General features: G+C 43.2%; 1 protein-coding gene across 46 annotated transcripts in view; it reads left to right on the top strand.

Annotated features, from left to right (window-relative positions):
• The window catches only part of LOC102563423 (hypothetical protein), a 718,626-nt gene that overhangs the window by 209,372 nt on the left and 487,270 nt on the right, over positions 1–21,984 (top strand). The window contains exon 8 of one of the 46 annotated variants that reach the window (XM_059724323.1): positions 15,644–15,769. The exons of 44 other annotated variants lie outside the window; for them this stretch is intronic. The gene's annotated coding sequence lies outside the window, so the exon portion shown is untranslated. Of the gene's footprint in view, positions 1–12,154; positions 12,199–15,643; positions 15,770–21,984 lie in introns of all 46 variants that reach the window. One more of the 46 variants, XM_019490367.2, reaches the window with a different exon arrangement.

The raw sequence follows: 21,984 nt of genomic DNA, 5'->3' as shown, positions 1-21,984 counted from the left end.
AAATTGCGGAACCTGGTCTAAGATAGGCTTACTTGACCTAGGTTAGACCAAGGCATGAAATTTCTGTATAGTTCCCAGCCTTTGGGTCTGTGTAGGTAAAGTCCAGCTGCTGGCCTCAGCCCTGGGGCTGCACTTTTCATGCTCCCCTCCACCAAGCTATTTTTAGCCCCCTGGGCCCTTATACCCCCACCCCCCCATTGACCAGCTAGCTGTCTCCACCTGCCCCACCTGTACACTGCTCTGGGTGCTGCCAGTTTTATCAGCATTTGGCACTGGAGCAAGTAAGTGTCATGGGAGAGGGGTGTAGGTTAACTGGGGGGCATTGGGGAGGCTAAGACTAGCCCCTGGTCCTCCCAAGTCCTCCCCTGCAGACCCCATAAGTTCCTCTGATCCTGTCAAACCTTTCTGGACCCCAGCACCGCCCCCCCGCAATGCTGCCTGCCCCCCTACCCCCCTGTGAATGCTACCTGCCCCCTGCATTCCACCATAGATGCCACGTGCATCCTCGATCCCACAGATGCTGCCTGCCCTCTCATCTCTTCTGATCACCCCCACCCCCCTAATACCCATGGATGCTCCATTCCCCCCAGGCCTGCATACCCACCCCCATTCCGTCAACTGCCATCTCACTAGTCCCCCCCATCCCAACTTATCTTAGATTGGGTGGCCATTTGGAACCGATCAAACCTCCCCCTAAGCTCCCCAAATGTCTACACTTAGCCCATGAAGCCAAGGAAAAGGAGGAGAATAAGCTCTCTGACTAAGTTTGTTGGTGAAGGAGAAAGATCAACATTAATAAAAGTTGTACCTATACCCTATCTCAGTTCCTTGCTGGAGTTTGTTCAGAACTGGTTCGTGGTGCTGCCTCCAACAACTGATCACTGAGCTTGTTCTGATAAGGTTGTGTATCAGCTACATGGATTTATGTTGAATATTGATTATTACTGCTTGCAGCAAGCAGTTTGATTAAAAGTGTCATTAAAACTTAAACTGAACTATTCATAGGAGGGTACAGATGAGCTTATACTGCATTTTTGTAAAGGGAACCCTTCTGGGTGTATTCAGTTTGGATCATTTGGTTGGTCTGCATTGTGAGAACACTGAGTAGCAAATGACATGTGGTTCTTTAGAAGTCCAGCCAGCTCTGTTTTCCCTCTGTTTTCATCTCACTGCAATCTTGGAGTCTCCTGCATAAACTTACTCTTACTCTTCAGAGGTCTGTGTTTCCTAAGACAGACTGTTCCAAGTGTGTAGAACACTGTTCTGTTTAAAACATACAGTGACAACCTCAGCTTTTGGGTTTAACTTCATTCAGTTTTATACATATGCAGGCAGATCAGAAGAGTGGGTGATCCCCTGCTGCTGTTGATTCTCAGCCGCTCAGCCGAAAACAGCAGTCTCTTACCTACAGATTTTACTGTCTGAACAGTTTCTGCTCATAGGAAGGCATGTAATAAAATAACAGGGGTGACTTGTGACTATTTCAGTGGGGCAAGAGAGATTTTTGGAAGAAGCCCAGTAAGACGTGTCTCAACAAGTGGCAAAGGAAACAGTATGAGAGCGCAAGTGATAATGTGTTAGAAAAGCATTTGAAGAAATAATGGAAATAAAGCAGATTGCAGTGGAAAGTATCCTTGGAATCAAGAGGAGACCATTGCGCTGCCAAAGGACGTAGCTGGCAACGGTGTGTTTGTACCTTTTGGGCTAGCGACAGAAATTACATATAAACTAGTATAAGTGATCAGAAACTAGTTCAAATCTGTGACACAACAGATGTTTAGTGCATATAAACTGCTTTCAAAATGGCCGAAACCAGTTTAAGATAAACCTGGATGGATGTGGTATCAGGCTTAAGTGATTTAGGTTAAATCAGTTTATCAAATTTCTGTCCCGGATCCTCTCCAGATTCAAGTTAATTCACAGTCCCCCAGCATCCCTGGATACTTTGCACCTCTCCTGCAAGCCCTTCCCCAACAGGGTGGTTGGGCTAGCCTTGGCCCAAGCTGTCCACTTCACCCGAGCAGGGAGGCATGCTCTAGTGTCTCCTGGCTTCTGGCCTGTGTCACTGCAGACATGTGACTGCATTTCTGGAATCAAAAGTGAATGTCTGTTCACTTGCTTATCAGTTCAATCTACCTGGCTTAGAGTTGTAACATATGAAGATTGAATTGATTCAGCCTTGGGCTTTTTGACTGGCTGTACTTAGCCTGGAGTTCAGTGAGCATATTGTGTTCTCCAGGACCAGGTGAGGGTTGGGAGGATGCAATAAATTGTGAAGAAGGTGGGTGGGAACATTTCTATTCAGGTGTCCTTTGGAGTAAGTGGCAGAAATTTTGCTAAAAGCAATTAAGCAGGTGGCAATGGATCTGGAGGCAGAAGGAATTCAAGAAATAGGGGATGAGCCAAAGAGAGAGAGTTCTACACTGGCAGGAGAGTACAGAATGGAAGAGTATGCAGGATGTTTTGGGAGATCAGCTTTTTTGCAGGGAAGCATGGAAAGTAGTGGAAACACAGGGATCTGCACCAGCAGAAGGCACAGGATTCAGAATCAGGTTGTGATTTGTGAATGCAGCCATCGTTGCATTGAGGAAAACCGAATCATAATTGATAGATGTACATATAGATTCCTTTCCTTGAGTATGTAATGAGAAAATCAAAAGATTCCTCTGTTGTACCCTCATGTGTAAGTGGGCAATATAAATATTTCAATAGTATTTACTGTGCTTTATGCATTTTATACATTTTCCAGAGAGAGACTGCATAATACTATTCTGATAACTCACCCTGAACTCTGAAATTACACACCTCCGCTTGAAGAATTTGTGATGTTACATGAAAAGTGGGATTTGTGTAGAGCTTTCTTCAGCATTACATATATCAGTGGTGCTCAACCTATCTAGCCCTGCAGGCTGGATGAGTGGTGCTGGGTTGGTCTGTGGGATCAGGTCCTGTGCAGGGTCAGCATGTGGGTTTGGTCCATGTGTGCAGCATGGATCCAGCTGCATGTCAGCAAGATGGAGCACACAGGGCCATGTTATCTGGTTCACAGGGCTCCTCGCTTCTCAGGTCCAGGAATTTGGCAGCAGACTAGTGGTATTTCATTCTGCCACTACTTCCCTGCTGCAAAATTTCTGAACCAGCTGGGATGCCTGTGGGCTGGGTGACACATCTCTATCCTGTAGGCTAGAGGTTAAATACCATGGCATACACTGATTGTCTCAAAAAAAAGACTTTGCAAGAACAGTTTTTTTTAAATACTGTACAAAAGAAAATAAATCCTTTTACTGCGTTGACTTTGGGCAGTAAGATTCAGATGGCTGTATATTGTTTTACAGATTTATACATTACAGATTCTTTTTTTTAAATGTTTTTTACCCACCCTTGTTTCTGTTGTAGTCAGGGAGAAAGCTGCCATGGACTTGAGTGGGACTGGGATCCAGCCCACTGATGTGTGAAATGCTTTTTGTTACCTTATTAGAGCAGTTGGCTTATGACTTCAGATCTGTGCAATTGTACTGGATACTTTCATGCCTGGAACCTTCTGATCAACTATCCATTTAAAAAGGACCATTTTGTAGGTGTTTTACGTGGCTAGCATGATGAGATATGATAAGAAGTTGGGATAGCCATGGTGGACCTTCCTAAATGGGAATGCCATTAAAACCTCTGCATTACACAATCCATATGTACCCATATGTACATAATCCTTTATAGTATACACTCAGCTGGAAAGATGTTTGTAAAAATGTTTTAGTGAATACTTAAAACATTGGGGACTCCTGGTATCCACTGGGCTGGAAAACCATGATTTATAGTGGTCCGCTAATGCTGTTGTTTGGGCTCAGAGGGCCATAGAAAGAATAACTGCTGTGTTTTGAAAACTTCTAACATTCATGTAAAGTAATTTTGCTTGCGCAAAAATGCCAGGGCTTTCAGTACAATAATTTGAAGTCTGAGACTAGAAGCTAATGGTGCTTTGGGAAGTTGGAAAGCTCCATGTTTGTCCTGTGATGCTTACGTTTTTGCAGCTGCAAGTTAAAAGATTTGTCCTCCATATGGATTGGATGCCTCTGTCCCTGGATTTTAAGTTTTAATTCTATAGATTTGTGATGGGTGTTTTCTTTCTTTTTTATGCCTTTATATAGAGGTAGGGCAGACGTTCCCATCTATCTGTAAAGATGCTGACCTAGCATCAGATGGAAGAGTATGATGAAGTGATAAATGTTTCAAGCCCCTGGCCTCTTATCTCTGGTCTTGTTTTCTTAATCCTTCCCAAACTAAAATGATTGAAATGCCTTCCAAATCTGATAACTGAAAAGATTTCAAGTGAAACTTTTGGCTCCTATCCTACCATGAGATCATACAATATGATATTAGCTAAATTTGTACCAAAGTTTGAAATGAAAATTAAAACATGTTACTGTTAGCCTGTCTTGGCTATTTTTGAGACCTGTGGGCAAATACTAGCTTGTTGGTCAATCTCTATGCCTTATTAATTCATCTACATTTTTTCTGCAGTATGTGTAAAATGTAAGTTTCTCTGCATTATTAATATTTTTAATTTACATCCACTGTCTCTGGTGTCAGGTGTTTTCTTCATGGAAATGATTTTATAACTTAACAAAAGAAAATTCAGTGGAAAAGATAGGTTTTTACTAACACTATGCATCTATTCTTGGGAGTGTACTTTACAGTACAGTAGAGCACAGAACACACTTCTTTCTTTCACATGGTGTTTTTGTTTCAGGGTGCTGTTTCTTGCTACTGCTGTAACTTCCATTCATACATGCACATGATCTATAACCATGGTTTATAACATGTACAAATCCATGAATATTCATGCAATATACATGCACATATTTTATGTACTCTATATAAAAGGAAATATGGTGCCTGAAATTAAGCAAACACATTACATCCAAGAAAACAAAGTTAAAATAAATGTAAGGTTGCAAGGTAAAGCAGTTCAAGGGTAGAAAATGCCAGAATTTAAGTTGCTTGTGTAACCTTAATTTACCTTGCTGAATTGATACATGTTGATAGTCTCTAATTATATGACTACATATTTTTTGCAGACCTTCACATAATTTGATGCACACTTGTAGCTAGTACTTAAGGAACAGGAACAAGTCAATGTTTTTATCCTGGTTCATTGTGTGGCCCCATACCTTATTCACTGCACACTTCAGATCCTTCACAGAATACAGATTTATGAAGTTCCTCATGCACTTTTTATGGGACTGATTTACTGCAGAGACTTGCTTTTCCACGTACTTCCTAGTAATTTTAATCAGGAATGGAAGATAAGGATGCTAAATGATATCTAGCCAGCTATTTAGTGTCTACTGATGCTTTTTTCTGGGAAATATGCAAATCACAGTTTTCTTTATAGTGCCACAAGTGGCACTGACTTTTCACCAGCTGCAGACCCAGTTCTTCACTAGTATGTAACAGAAAGCAGTGGTAACTCAGATGGTGGTATGAAGTACTTTCAGAATCTTAGGAACAGTAGTGAGCAGTACTGGTCTGAACACCATAAGGAGACTTAGTATTTGTGCACTCCAGAAAATGCTGTGCCTCCATGGAAAGGTTAACTTTTAGGAGGGAAGGACATGAGGATGCTGGACCTGATGGGTTGGAGATTGCTGGCATGCAAGTCGGAAAGGGACAAAAACTTATACGGTGTAACCCTTTTATGCACTATTTTTTTGTCTTTCATACTGCATGCTCTTCAGGCCAAAGATCATGCCTTCCCATATGTGAACACAGAATTTTAAGCAGTACTTTAATATAAATACAAGTAGATGAGATCATAATGTATCAAGCAACATAATGAAATCAGTGCTCTATTTACTGTCTGTGTCTCATTATGGCTGCCTCTCAGGTCACAATACAGCTTTGAAAACCATGTAAGAACCTAAATGCAGCAGCCCATATAAAAACAACTGCTATTAAGTGTGTGCTGTTTGGATAAAAAATTCAGAAAAATGTACTTTTGCAAAGGCTTTTAAAAATGGAGCTGTATTTAAAACCTTTGCCTTTGGGTTTGTGAAGTAGAAGAATTTACTATTTTTTTTGTCATGAGTTGCCATGAATGGGTGGTCACATTCCTTACTTGCATGGTTGTAATGGGATTTCTTGAAAAAGTAAGAAGTACTGTTACAAGCAAAGGCTAAAGGACCGATTTATGTTTTATTGAGTGAACTTTTCTCTCGGAGTGGCACCAGCTTATAGCAGACTGCCTGCCAGGTAACCAAAGCTATGTTGGGTTTTTACTAGTTTGGAAGTAACCCACTTTCAAGCAAAACAGAAAACAAATTAAATAAGAATTGCTTTGCTTGGCCATTCTGATTTATCTTCCATAAACTTAATTTTATGTTGTAAAAATATCTGTGGGGTTTATATCAACAGATTATATGTATTTTACAAGAAAATATTCTGCCAGTTTTGTTTAAATAATAAGGCACTCTGGAGTTTGAAGTCATACACGTAAACCTCCTACCTTATAAAATACAGCACCTAAAGGCTATGTTATTGCTTACCTATCTCATAATTATTGTATGCATGTAGCTACAGGAATATGCACACAGGGTTTTATTACTGTAAACTTTTGGGTGACTTGCTAATCCAGGCCAATACTTGGATCAGACCTTTTTTACTAACTAGTAAAGATTATAAATTGGGTTGAAAAGTTCAGCAGTCAAACTCTGTTAACAGTTTGCCTGGAATCCAGACCTATTTGAAATCAGGGTGCACTCAGATTCTTTTTTCTTATTAGAAAAAAAATCTACAATTTTCAGAACTGTGATGTTTCTTGCTTAGCTCCCTTTATGTCATTGAGGGATGTTTGGAGAGCACTTTTCCAACTTCTGTCTTAATACCAGGAGGGATACCTTTTGGCACTGGTTTCTAGATCCTTTCTCCCCAGCATGTTATTTGTGCTTACCTAAGGAGGGTTGTCAAAGGTGAGCAAGGCCACCTGCTATAGACTTCCAGGTGCTAAAAGGTATAACATTTTCCTTAAATCAGCAAAACCACGAGAGGGGGAAAGGGTAAGGACCTTGTTACACATTAATTTTGGCAGGTCCTGGAGATCTTAGCCCCTGGATTTATCTACACATTAACACATGAAACTAGTTTTAAGCACATTTTAGACAGCTTAAAGTTATACCACTCCAGGGCAGGTTTATCTCTGAGCTGTGTTACCCAGTTCATGTCGCTGTAATGTGTGGCCATTCCATAGATGAGCCACCCAAGTTGTAGTACTTTAGCATCCCAGAATGCAGTGTCCCCTCCGCCACCCTCCTGTTTTCAGTGGACAGATGTTCTGCTACCCAGGGGGCATTTCTGGTACTAAGCCAAGTCCCCCTTTTGCACCCCTGGGTTCTGACCTTCCCACCCCCAGGGGTGCAACCTGTGCAAACAGCCTGCAGAGCACATGCCAGCTAGCCAGGTCACAAGGCATAGATGGGTCCAGGAGTGGTGTCTAGGGAGTGGGGGGTGTGAGGTAGGAGACCAGAATAGGTTCCCTTGAGCTTTGACTTTCTTCCTAGGGCAGGGGCAGTAGATCCCCCATAAACTCCTTCCCTCACTGCTCCCACCTCCTAGCCCACTCAGGAAGCATGACCAGCACCCTCCGCACCCAATTCCCAGTTTATTAAAAAATGAAACTCCTTTAATTTACCTCCTTTTTATTTGTTCTTAAATTCTTTTTATTTTTTACTTTATCCTTCAGTGGCTGGCTGACTTAATTTCGCAACTCTTCCCCCATGCCCATTTTCTTTCCACCTCCTATTTCATTACCCAAACTCATCCCATTAGCTCTCTGCCACTCAACTTCATGTCCCATCCTTCTCTCCCTGCACCTCCATGTCTGCAACCCATCTCTCAGCCACACCTAGAGCAGGGTTAGATGCCTGTCCTGCCTCACCAGCCCTGCAGTGGCAAGTCAGCCAGGCCCCTGCTTGCCAGCCCTGTGTGCAGGCTGGGCCCCGATCCCGCCGCCAAGTACGAGTCGGGGGGGGCGATCTGCGGCCTGTCTTTGTGCACGTGGGCTATGGCCAGCAGCCCGGGCACGCGGGGTCGGAGAAAACCGGTGGCGAGCTAGAATTAGTCACAAACGCGTAGTGGTTGATTAAAAGATTATTTACTTACACCCAAAGATGGTAGTGGTGTAGGCTGGACAGCTTTCCAGGTACAGCTCCGCTTAAATCCTTGTTGGAGGACTACGACAAATTCTTTCCCACGGAGTTGTTTAGGCTCCGCGGGTTTGGCAATTCTTTCCCACGGAGTTGTCGAAGCTCCGTGGGCTGTCCGGTTCCCGGGCCCCGGAGTTGTTTAAGACTCCGTGGGTTCAAAAATTGGGTTCGGTTCCCTGGTCCCCCAGAGTTGTTAAGACTCCGTGGGTTCGAAAATTGGGTTTACAGGAAAGGGATACGTCTTGGATAGCGCTCGGCAACGGGGAGAGGCTAGAGGTGGTTCGTTCTTTTGTTCCCCCCTCCGGAGTTGTTAAAGCTCCGTGGGTTCGGTTATTAAGCCTCTGTTGCCTGCTTAAGAGAGGCGCGTTGGGTCCGCAAGGGTCCACATCGCTTAGAGATCTTCACACAGTGCGAAGTCTCCTCCTCCTGGTGAGTTCTGTATCTCTCCAGTTTTCCTCTCTCTCCGGCTTGGGCGGAAGCTACCCAAGCCTTTTGTACGGCTAGCAAGCCAATAGCTAGCCGCCACGTATGCCTACATTTAGAACCGGCCAATAATGTGGCACGAATCTAAATACAAATGGTGGGAACTCCTTTGCAACGTGCATCACTAGTATGCAGCAAAGAAATGCACCCTGCAAAGAAGCTACAAAACGGTGGGAAAGCCTTTTGCACCCGGAGCTCACCTCCACAGCAGAGAACTCCACCATGCAAAGAAACTATAATTTGGCGGGAAAAATAATTTAGCGGTGCCGAAGCACACACAAACAAAAACCACAACTTTGGGTTGTGACACCCTGTAGTGGCAAGTCACAGCTGTACAGGTGCAGAACAGTCAGAGAAGGTTTTGAGCCTTAAGGAGTGTGTCCTCATGAGCAGGAACGCGTGTTTCCTGGGGAAAACTAGCAGCAACACATATCGTCCCTGGGGAATGCCTGTGCGTGCATGCTGTAGTGCGTGGCAAGTTGGCCTAGGTGGGGTAGAGGAAGCCAGGGCCAGCACTGGGATGGCCTCAGGAACCTTACGTGGGATCCTGGAGGCCTCCTGGGGCTTCAGCAGCAGTGATCCGGGCACATGGAAGCTGGCCAGCAGCTGGAGTGTGGCTCTAGCCAGCCATGCTCCAATTTCTGGCAGCGCATGCTGCTTCCATGTGCATTGCCCTTCTTTTTTCTGGCTCAGGTTGTTTTGACACTGGGCTCTCCAGGCGTCAGAAAAACCCGCCACACTGCAAATAAGCACAGTGAATGTCTGTGTGGTGTGTATGGTCTGTAGCACTGCAAACTGCATGTGTGACCGTCTGGACGTGCCCAAGGTGCGACTGCTCCACACTCAAGCTAGCAGTAACACTGATCAACATTTGAGCAGCTCCAAGAACAATGTATAACAGGGCCCTCAATTTGGCTCCCTAAGGAACTCAGAGATCAACATGCTCTAATTCCTTTTAATTTGAAGCCCCAAACTGCATGTTTTACTGTCCTTTGCAGCTAAGTGTAGGAATTTTGCGGTATCTGTAGGCTTGGGGTCAGTCTGTAAGTGTGCAAGAGTGCTTTCTTGCACCTACTAGGGAACAGGGAGAGCTATAGAGATGCCCATTAAGGTTTGGTAAGACTTGTGTTCCATTCCAGGCAACTTCCCTGCTTGTAGATTTGTAGAAGAACCTGAAGGCTAGGCTCCGGGGTAGGGCAGGGGGAATCAGCTACCCTCCCCTAGGACATTAAGGTACTGGATGGAGACTCAGGTTTGCAATGCTTTTGGGTGTAGGGCGCTTTGGTGTGTTCCTCCTAGATAATCAGTCCTCCTATGTTATCTCTTGTGATAATGGATTTTGCATTTGGCTTGTGTGAAGTGAACCTTGCATTTTTCCTGCAGCTGTGTTCAATAGCAGCATCTGAGTAGTAGCAAAAAAGGTCCACTAGCTGTGGATGAGGGTACATTTTCAGAAAAATGCATTTAGACTTCTAACAACTTTTTTCAAAAACCTTTACCATAAGCAGCTTCAGTCTTACTATTCAGTATTCTGATTATGACTGGTTGGGCACTCAAACCTCCTAAGTAAACAACATGACTAAAATACGTGTCATTTACTTCCCTTTTTATGTCATGTTCTGTTATTTTGCTGTGATTCTTTTTTAAAACAGCCAGTAGAAGAATTCTTGTGAGCCCTTGCTGAGAACTGTTACTACAAGTTGGTTCACTCTGATAAAAAGGTCAGCCGGGCCTCACTTGCTTTTTATTATAATCCGCTACCCATTGTGGTTTATCCTCTCTGAATCTATTCTATTCTATTCTATTCTATTCTATTCTATATTACTCTTCTTTTATGCTCACTATGTTCTCTGTGCAGCTAGTAGTATAATACTTGAAAAGACTTGCGCATAATGATCAGTGAACTACAGAAACATCATAAACCTTCCCGCATGGGGAGACAAGGGTAGTGGTGGCAAGCTTATGTTAATTGTTCATCTTAGAATAAATGTGAACCTGTGTTCATGTAAAAACATATCTAGGATTGATGTTTGCTTTTTCTTTGTTATAAGAGCACAAGTCCTGTTTCTGTTAGGAGAACCAAATCTCTCTTCTGCTAGTGTAATCCTTCTGTTAGGAGTCAGCTTTCAGAGATACCTGCTTGTCCCATATTCTTACCTGCAGTGTAATCCATTTGCTCTACGTTTGGCAGCTCACGCTTTTTATTACTGTTGTGGCCCTTGGTCATATTTAAAACTTCCTAATGATTATGCAAAGACATGGAGTACAGTAGTTATAGTAATCAAACATATGACATGACTTCTGTGTAGTTTGCTTTAGAAGTCTGGCCTTGCTCCTTCATAATTTTTGTTATGGTGTTAATCCTGTACCTGTGACATTTTACAGTAAAAATGACATTTTCATTAAATAACAGGAAAAATATCACTAGCAGAGAGACTAAAACCTTTCTTGGATACCAGTCAGATCCTGCTTTTTGTTTAACTATAGAATTCCTACCTGTGTGGAAAGAATAAGGAACAGAAAAGAAGGACACTTAGTTTGGAGCCTAGCAGCAGTACAGAGAAGTATCATCCGTAATAGGGATGCCTTGCTTTTTCCTTCTTGTCCTTTTCCTTGACATGGTCTTTTTGATCTGGCTGATGTATGAAGGAGCAAACATTCAAGACAAGGAGGAAAGGGTAAGTTTGAGAAAAGAAGGTTTTTATAAGAGTGTAGAACGTTAGTGTATTTTTCAGAAAGAAAGGTAGAAACCTGGAAAATGAACAGCTTTCTGAATAGGTCACCACTTTTTCCTATGACTTGCTGTATTCAGTTGCTTGGGTGTCTTGATTGCTACTAAAAATGCTGGCCAGGTTTCCGCCACTGTCATGTTATGACATGGTACTGTATTTTACCTGTCTGTCTGTCTAAGCTGGATGGCTGAAAATAGATTCCTTTCTTGCAAGTGTCCATTTGATATTCTGTACTGTGTTGTTTATACCACTATATGCAGACTAAAGAGGAATACTAATTTCACATACTCTCTGGGGTTGTTGGGACTTCATAATAAAGGAGCCGTCATCCAAGCGTTCTTTGGCATATACATATACAACTACGTGTGTTTGTGTGTGTGTATACATACGCACACACAGATATATACATACACACATTTATATATGTATATGTGTATATACACACATACATATATATTAAAATATTTTTCTTTTTGTAATGTCATTTTGTCTCTTGAAAAGGTTGTGCTACTAAGGTATATTGTCCAACGACGTTCTCTCCACTAGGTATCTCTCAGTACTCCACATGGCAGGGGGAGGGAAGTGAGAACGGGAATCCTGGAATCACATTTGGATTAAGTTTCCTTGCTTCCTTTCGCACTGTATTTGACCCAAAATGAAGAGCTGATATGACATCATCTTGGGTGTTGCCAGCACATTCTTGTTTTATATTAAATGTGTAAATATTTTTTTTTTTTTAAGGAGAATATCTGGAGGGATCTTGGCTGGCTTTGCATACCCTATAGGTATGTCTGATTGTTTTTCATGAGTGAGGTATTGTCCTTCTGTTTACCCCTCTCAAAGGAAGTGTCTGTTGACATAGTCTGCGTTTCAATCATCTTTATTATACAACACTCTGGGAAGCCTTCAGGGTAAGCCAAGTAGGCCCTAAAAGCAGCTTCTTAGTCACAAAGAGAGACAGGCCTAACCAGACACCAGCAGTTCATATTTCTTTATTTACAGAGATCTGTGTAATGATAATGTCAGACCTCACTGAAGAGTAAGGCTGCTTTTTTAAAGCAGTATGTTAGGTGAGGCAGGAAGGCCTCCCAGCTGCTGTTATACCTGCCATAGTACGTTAGTGGCAACATTGTCTTTAAGGGTGAGCAGTGGAGCAGAACAACACCGCTTGAATCCGTAAGGGCCTGTCTCTGCTGAATTTATTTGCACAGAGTAACATTTTGCTATATACGAGTACCTACAGGGCTTTCATGGTGACTAAGTTTGGCAGAATCATTGGAAGTTGCTCTGCCTCTTCCTGACACTGTTGTTGCACTGCTGTTCTTGATCTAGTGCTAAGAGTATTGGAAACAGTAGATTGAAGGTAACCAAAGTTAGAACAGTCCTTATGGTATATACAGTTATTCTGTTTGCACCCCTTCTTCTAATGAAGGGCTTCCATTGGTGACCATTATTCATTTTTGTCATTGTTACAAGGCTTTAATTTTTATGGAGTTGCAGAGTCTTTTATTTATTCCATTTATTAGTTCATGTGGCCAAAAGATTACCTAAAGTGAAGTTGTATCTGGACAGCCAATTATTACGGTTCATTTGAGATTTGGTTGCGCTATGAATCAGCTATATTGCCAAAGCTGTCTATTCATATTTGCAAGAGGAAAGAGTTTTGCTTCAGATTAATGTGTGAGTCAGGATTGAATCTTTGCCAATAAGCAAACTCGGGAAGATTTGCATGATATTATGACAGTTTCATTTTTTTCTTGTACTGTCTCAAATCTATTGAGTATGTAGACTTAACTTTGACTTGTGCACATACCTTTTTTTAAAATTTCAAATAAATCCTAAAATACCTGTCTGGGCAGGCTGCTTGTGAGATAATAGACATTTTCCTACTTGAAGAATATTGTACTCTTTGAATCACATGAACAGTACTCCCAACCTGACCAGCAGTGTGATTAAATCAAGTCTTGTTTCTTCCAATCACTATAGCTGCCTGACAGCTCCAAATGCATTAAGCTTAACCACTTTGACTGATCCTACAACCTTTCACATCAAGGGCAGGTTTAGGTTGTGTTAATAGAAGGAGACATGTATAAACCTAGCCGTGCCAAGATGCCTACAATTGCAACCCTGAGCTTTAGGTTAGCTTCATTTGTTGCTACCTTAAGATAATTGCAGTCTTTATTTAAAAAAAAAACCAGAAAACCCAAAAAGAACCTGAACACAGACAACCGTGGAAACTGGTTAAGAAATGGCTATGGTGAGAGTAACCCAACTCTTCAAGTGGTAGTAGCTTCATTTGTAGTATAGTCATTTGCCTAATTATTTTAATTGAAAATTTTTCTGATTTGTGTATTAATGATGAAAGCAGCCTTGATTGTAGGCAAAAACACCAACAGCCAATTTTGGTACAGATATACACATTAGTGCAAATTTTATGTTGGAACCCAATTTTCCTTCTGCAGGATATGAATAACTCCCACTTCAGTTACTGTTTAGATTGGTAGCAAACAGAAAACACATTTGCCCTTGGGTGCAGGATGTTGGCAGGGAGGCGCAAATCTTAGATCGGTTTCCGACATTTTTAAACCAGTGTATGTGTGCTGAACTTCTGTTCTGTTATGGGTATAGACTAGTTTCTGATCACTTATATCAGTAAAAGTGTAATGACTGTACCTAGCCTTTGTGTCTGTCTTTAAGCTGAACTTGTGCAAAATTAGAGTATTGTAGATCCAAATTGCCCTATGTTGACTAGATTTTTTTTTTGTTTTGTTTCCCCCAATCCTAATTTTAACTAAATGAACGGGCAAAAATAAACTTTGAACACAACACAGTACCAAAAAAGTGTACCGTGTCTCCATTTAACTGAACCATTCTGCAATATGTTCTTTCACATCTTTGTTAAAGGTTAACAAAACTGTTTAGACAACGCTAATGACTGTACATCAATCTGCTGTATCTAGCTGATTAATGGGACTGATTTCTGCAGTGAATTCCTTTAATCGCTTATTTACAGAGTGGGGTGGTTTTGTTTAAAGAAGCTGCGTGGAGTGTTCATCCATCTTAAAAGCTCATTTCTTGACTGAAATAAGTTTAAGAAACAAATCTAATGAGGCTCTGAAATGCATAGTATTCAACCAAAGAGGGATCCACATTCACTATAGTAATGTTAACTTTTCCCATCATGCCCAAAACCAAGCCCAATTAGATCAAAATATACATTCTAAATTCTGCAGAGATGTTTGTGGTAACCTTGAGCAAAATGATCAAAACACTAAGTGCTCTTTAGCTTGAGAGCAGGTGCACTGAGCTAGGAACCAAACTATGAGTTCTGGTCTTGTCTCTGCTCCTGACTGATGCTAATATTTCTGAGCAATTTACAACCGTTATTACTAACCTAGAAGTTATAAGCCTACTCTAAAGACAGTTAGTATTGTTTCCATTTTGGAAATAAAGTAGCTAAAAAGTTATGCAATATCTTCAGGCAAAACTGATACAGAATCCAAGTCTTTAGTACTGCAGACCCAAATCTTATCCAGGTACCCAAGCTGCCTTTCAGAATGGATATGCTAAATATATTTCCTTGGTTATTCTCCTCGTAACTAAGCTCTAATTTCCACTCCACACCTTTTTCTCAGAGCTAGGAATAGAAGCCAGGAATTTCCAGGATACCATTCCATCCCCCCCCCAAATTTTTTTAACTCAGCATATCGGTATGTCGTTACACCCTTTAGGACCTGGTCCAAAATGAGAATAGCAGTCTCTCTTCATACCAGTTATTCCTGCAGCTCCACTAGTAGGGATATGTGCTTTCACATTAGATGTTCTGGATTCAGACCCTGTAGATGACACTTAATTAAATATAAATGAACAACAGGGCAGACTTAAAATTGCTTGGGTAACTTTATTTCAGGCATTTCCTAACTTTTTAGTGCCTGATTTTGAAAAGTTAATGTTCTTTTAACTTGTTTTATTTATTTTGTTATAAAAGCCCCCCCGACGTAGTATTAAGCTGGACACTTATTGGTAGACTCAGCAGAGAGGCCAGCTTTCTGCCGTGGTTCCTGAACTAAACTTGTAATCCACACGGCAGAATGGAGTTCTAGTGGCAAGCTAGTCTGTAAGGATTTTGCTCTGTACCTAATGTGATTTTATTTATCAGTGCTATCAATACTGCACTTGGTACTAGCAGAGAACCTTTTTTTTTTTTTTTTTTTTAAATGAATGTTACAGCTAGGGGTGCACTGACAGAGATTTTTGGGGCCGATATCAATAGCCAATTTTTAAGGAGGCGTATCTGCCAATACCAATCCAATTTCCAATATGCAGCCTGGCAGCTTGGAGATCTGTGTCAAACTGGTAAGTCTGTTGTGGTGGAAGAGGGGTGTGTGTGGGGGAGGCAGCTGGAGGCCCCTGAAGTGAGGGAGGGAGTGGGGCTGGGGCAGGTGCAGCTGGGCTGGGCTGGGCTCTGGGATGAGCTGTGGCTTGTCCAGGGGGCACTGGCGGGGAGCCAGCTTTCGCCACTGTACACACTCTGGGAGGGCATCGTGGGAAGCATGTGCCCCTGGCTCTGCATGGGGCAGGGTGGACTGCTGCTGTGGACTGGGGCTGGGGCTGCGCTGGGCTCTTCTCAGCAGGGGGGTGGGGGCTGGGCTGGGCTGCGCTTGGGGCAAGTGGCGGCGCTTGGAGGAGGACTGGTGGGGGGGCTGCAAGTACATGCCCTAGCAGGGTGCATGCAGTAGTGGGAGCTGCCCCCCCGCCATGGCCCCCAGAGAAGTCACTGCTCTGTCCCGTGACCCGCTCTGACTGGGCAGTGCCCGCCCCAGCCCCACTCCCTCCCTCACCATGAGGGGCCTTGATCTGCCTCCCCCCCCAAGCCCCAAGCGCTGCGACTGTGTATGTACGGGGCATTTATTGGCCACATTATCAACCACATCAGGCAAAAAAACCTGATTTCTGATGCAGTCCTTTTTCTTTATATCAGTGCCTATCTGATATTGGACTGATGAGTCGGTGCACCTGTAGTTACAGCTTTATGCAAATTAGCACAGTTTACACAAAATGTTTCAGATGGAGGTACAAAAAACGTGGCAGCATCAGATAACTGCAATCAAAGCATTGCTGATGAAGTTGATGTGGAGGACATTGTTATTATGATTTACTTATGGTAGTGCCTAGTGTCTATTATGAGGGTGTTCAACCTATGGAACATGTGGCATGTGAAGCCTCTGTGTGTGGCATGTGGCAGATTAGGGAGGGGGCAGGCAACACAGCAGTAGATAGGGCAGGAAGCAGAAAGTGGAGCAGCAGATTAGACAGGGAGTACAAGACAGGGAGCAGAGGACCTAGGTAGGCAGAGAAAGAGGATCCGAGTGGCACTTGGGGAGAGTGCAGGGCTAATTTGTGGCATACTTGCCAAAAAAACTTGGTCTCCACTGGTCTGTTTGATGCTTTCCATAGCTACAAAAGGGATAGTTCTGGGTCTGTTTGAAAAATCAATAGATTTATATTAGAGAAAGGGAGCGGGAATGCCTACAGGCAAATCACGTACTCGGCTTAGTAAATCAGTTTGATTCAGTGTTTGCAGCTTGGAAGAAGCAGTCTTCAAGAGGAAATTGAACATGAGCAGGGTTGGGAATTTGTGGATGGGTTTAGCTGAATCTGGCTCCCAGAGCCATTGAATCCAGCGTGCATTGGGCCTTGGCAGTGGGGGATTTCACCTGCCCCATACTGTAAACCACTGCTGCAGCCAGGCAGCAGGAAGCTTTTCTAGGCAGTACAGAGAATGGAGAAACCACAAAAGTGGTGGTGGCCGGGCACTAGTGCTGGTCCACCTTGGATCCAAGTTGAGCCATTTTGGACTGCTGCTGGGAAATGTTGCTGACTACTGTTTTAGGGAAGCTGCACCATGTGCAGGGAATGGGAAGAGGGTGGCAGGGAGCTGATTGTGAGAAGCTGGAAAATGAAGACTTTAATAACCACATCTTAGCCAAATCACAGAACCAGCATTTCTTCCCCATTCTCTTTGGTTTACCAGACACTTTCAGTGCTAGTGATCACACTCTTCTTAAAATCTTGTCCTCTTTTGTGCTCTTTGGGTTCTGCTGCTGCTTCTCTCACTGTTCCTTTAGTGGTTTTCCCTCTCCCTTTCCTGCTTTCTGTAAGAGTTTCTCAGGGTTCTGTCCTTGCCCCTTCTCTTCTCCCTCTACACATTTTCTCTGGTTAATCTCATAAGTAAAATGTTAAATTGAACTCTAATAAAGCACCCCACCACCACATGCCCCATGCTCTGTGCTGCTGCTTAGCCAGAACCTGCCACTGCCACATGGCCCCTGCTCTGCATTGCTACCTGGTCAGATCCCCTTGCCACTGCACACCCCTGATTCTCCACTCATTCCTGATTGAAACTTCACATTGTTGCCCAAACATGGTCCTGTACTGCTGTCTGCCCCCAGACCTGTACTGTCGCCTAAACATGTCTTCACGCTGCTATCCAGCCCAAGACCCACACTGCCACCTAGATGCAGCCCCACTACAGTTGCTGCTGGTCCCAGAGATCTGTCCTAGGAACACCCCCTGCCAATGAGATTTGGCCTGGTACCTAGTATGACTTTGACACCTTTGGCCCAAGGTTTGGTGTTATTTAAGAAGGTTTGGGAACTCAAGCCACTGGGACGCATTCATGGAAAGAGGCCTTGAAGAACTGACACCTGCTTAGTTCCTGGGAGAATAGCCTTCTGGGATTGTGGCTGGCACAATAGATAAGAGCTTTAAGAAATGAGGGAAGAGAGTGGGAAAGCCTCACAATCTGATTTTAGTACAAAGGAAAAGGAAAAATCAGGTAAATGAGGATATGATAATGGATAAAGGAATATCGGTGGGTAGCAAGAGCAAAGAGAAAGAAAGTAATAATGTTGTTGAGAACAGTATCTAGGTAGGTGATAGAGGTTTAGTTAAAGAGCATTGCCTCCATCTGAAGAACTCACACGGGCAATAAAAAAAAGTAACAGAAGTGTCTGCACCACTGAATGAAATTTTGGCACAGAAAGTGAAGTGAGGTATTGTAAAGGATAGTGGGACCATTGTGGAAAAGTATTTGTTACTGGAACACAGAAATTGAAATGTATATGTTCTTCAGGGAAAGACAGAAATAAGGGAAAATTGGTACTGAATGCTACTACAGGCAGTCCTCGACTTACGGCGCTTCGAGTTATAATGAACTGCAGTTCCAACATCTGTAAATTGACACCTGGGGTTCGAAGTTCTGACCCAGGTTTCAACTTTACAGTGTTGGACGCTGGAGACAGGTCTGTCAGTGGAAGGGGCGGGGGAAGAGAAGGGCCATGGGGGTGCAGATATGGGCCCCTGTGGTGAGGGAGGGACTGGGGCTGGGACAGGAGCTAGGGCAAACGCTGCCCAGCTGGGGCTGTGCCGAGTTCTGCAACCGGTGGCTGTGGGCGGCTGGAGAAGCTGTGGCCACCCGGCAGCTCCCCTAGCTGCCCCTGCTGGGAAGAGGCAGGCAGAACTGGGGGGCTGTGGGAGAAGCTGCGGCTCATCCGTCTGCTCCCGTGGGGGCAAGGCAGGCAGAGCCAGATGAGCCTTGAGAGAAGTGGCCTCCTGGCTCTGCCTGCGTTGCCCTGGCAGGGTCAGTTGGTGGGGCGGCCGTGACTTCTCCAAAGGCTCCCCCAGCTGCTCCCCCAGCTGCTCCCACTGGGGAGGAGCAGGCAGAGCCAGGTGGCTGCAGAAGAAGCGGTGACTCGTCCGGCGGCTCCTACTGCTTGTCATGGGGCAAGGGGAACCTTGTCACCCCGGATCTGATCGGGCTGCAGTCGGGGCACATCTAGGGTTACATGGCACTCCCTCATGCCCTTCCAGACATGTGCTGCTCCTCTTGGAGCCATTTGTGGGGAGGCTTCTTTAAGAAGCTCCTTGGACACTTTCTTCAAGAAAGCAGACAAGACTCTAGAAAAACCTGCAGCCAAGGCTCCTGAGAAGACTCCAGCCAAGAACCCTTCAAAAAGTCCAACCAAGAGCTCTTCAAAACGTCTAGGAAAGTCACCTCTAAGAAGTCCTTCCAAATAAATGTTTGCTATTTACAATATAAATACATAAATAAATACATATAGACAAGTAATATAGCTACAATTATTTATTTTATATAATTGATAGACTACTGTATAAAATTCTGGGTTATTTTTGGTGAAAATAGAGTATTGGGCCTTGGTTCAGGAACCAATCCCCCATTTATAACATTGTTTCCTATAGGAAAATCAGTTTTGAGTTGCAACATTTTGACTTAAGATGTGGTTTCCAGGAATCAATTGTTGTAAGCCCCAGGACTGCCTGTATTGAATGCTAGTAGCACTACAAAGAAAAAAAGAGATAAGATAAAATAAAAAAAGCAGAATCCCTTTGGTTAAGTTTTGGATATGGCCAGAGATCTGATTACTAATTCTAGAAAGAGAAATACTACCAAGAGACTTTAACTAGGGAATAACTGATGGTAATAATAGTGGGGCCTGCTTGTTTCTGGGTGTGAAAGCTGATAGTTTGCCTCACTAAATAGTTACAGAACCAGCAACAGATGATGTTGGTTTTTGCTTGGTAAGTGATGAGGGCATAATAAAAGAGCTGGTTATAGAAAATCACCTTTCATCTTGTCAATGCAAATTGGTTTAGTTCAAATAGAAGGATTAACAAAAAGAGGTCCATAATTGAAGCTCTCTGTTTTAAAAGAGCGAACTATGATAAAACTAAGGGATCCAGTTAGTAAAGCTAATTGGACTGAGGAACATATGATCTTGAATGTCATGTTAGACTGGAATTTGTCAGAGGTGCCAAAACGGCCTGGAATTTGTGTCCTGACCAAAAAATCCCAACCTAGTAGGCAAGGAAAAATAACCTCAGAAAAGTATATTATGTATAAGCAGGAAGACAAAAGTGATGGGAAAAAGGATTGTTCAGCAGAATAAACAGGCCAGAAAGCTTAGGGGTTAGGTGAGAATTGCCCAAGGTTAAGGTGAGTTACGGTTTATAAAAGATGAGTAAAACAAATACCAAAAGACTCCTCAGTTATACAAATAAATAAAGAAGATAAATAAAGAAAGGACCAGCAGGGTGGCAATTCTGTGAGCAGGGGGTAGAGATTAAAGATAATTTTGCTATGTCCCAAAGATGTTTTAGCCTCACTTTTCAATATGATGATGCTATTGAGTAAGGGTGGAATGTTTAAAGGTAGGGTGACCGTATGTCCTGGGACAGTTCCAGCTTCTGTAGTCTGGTCCTGGCTAGTTGGTCAGAAGTCCTGGAGTGGAGTCCGGTGGGGTGGCATTGTGCACCAGGCAGGCATTGCTGCTGCCTTGTGTGCGCAAGGCAGATGGACTGGTCACCCTTTTTCAAGGGAACGGAAAGGTATATAAAAGGGAAATACCACAGTTAAGGTGGAAGCTCAAAAATTTGTGTTGAAATTTGGGAGACTGAATAATCTTTATCTTATCCTTAATTCCTAAAGGAACTGGCAACTGAAATCTTAAGTCTTTTTACCAAACCTTTCAGACAGAAGGTAGGGCAAGATGGCGCCTTAAGAGACTAACTAGTTCAGATGCATTTGACAAAATAGGTTGTTGCCTATGAGAGAGTTAGCTCATGCTTCTCTGAACCAGTTAGTCTCCAAAGTAGCACTCTGCCCTGCTTTCTGTCTGACTTGAAACTAACAGCTAACCACTCAGAAATACCAATTATGGGTTATACTTTATGATTAGAGAATAACAAATATAGAACCTAAATTTAAGAACAGAAAGAAAATTGATCCTGGCAACTACTGATCCATTAGCTTTACCTCAGTAGTATTCAGTGCTTTAGAACAAATTTTGGGGCACGTATACACGAGTGCGGAGGCTGCTTTAACTGGAATTCCAGCTCGTCGGAGCAGACTCGATTAATTGAGTCTGCTGGAGCATGGCAACTACCGCACTCCAGCAGCCTCCTGCGTCTTGTGTATCAGCATCCCTGCGCTTAAAAATGGCAGCAGGGGTGCTTGTACTGAAGCTCATCGAACGAGCTTTAGTTCAGGCGTCCCTGCCACCATTTTGAAGCATAGGGATGCTGATACAGGAGACATGGCTGTGCTTTAATTAGAGTGGCTCTTGGAGCCGCTCTAATTAAAGTGCTGCCACCCATCCCCAGAGCATGTGTAAAAGTGCCTGTGGAGGAAAGAATAAATAACAACAGTGTTAAATAGAAAATAGGTTAAAATGCAGTATAAATCAGTTGGTCCAGCCCAGAGGTTCCCAAACTTTTTCTTATTGCATAGCCCCCTTCAGATTTAACAGCTGCCCACATACCTGCTACCAGCATATCTTTTATATTTTAGCCCCTTAAATACCAATTGTTATTATAATTAACATGAAATCTGCCATTATACAATTCCTCCTGCATACCCTCCAGAGATGTTTTGTGTATCTCCGGGGGTATGCGTTTACCACAGTTTGGGAACCCCTCGACCAGTCTAACTTCATGTCTTTGATAATGAGAATTAGTTTTTTAGCAAAGGAAACCTCTCATCTATCTGGAAA

The sequence above is a fragment of the Alligator mississippiensis genome, chromosome 3, assembly GCF_030867095.1.
Source record: "Alligator mississippiensis isolate rAllMis1 chromosome 3, rAllMis1, whole genome shotgun sequence".
Classification (NCBI taxonomy): domain Eukaryota; kingdom Metazoa; phylum Chordata; order Crocodylia; family Alligatoridae; genus Alligator; species Alligator mississippiensis.
Note: the sequence above shows the minus strand (reverse complement) of the source record. Positions and strands in the feature narration are given on the sequence as shown.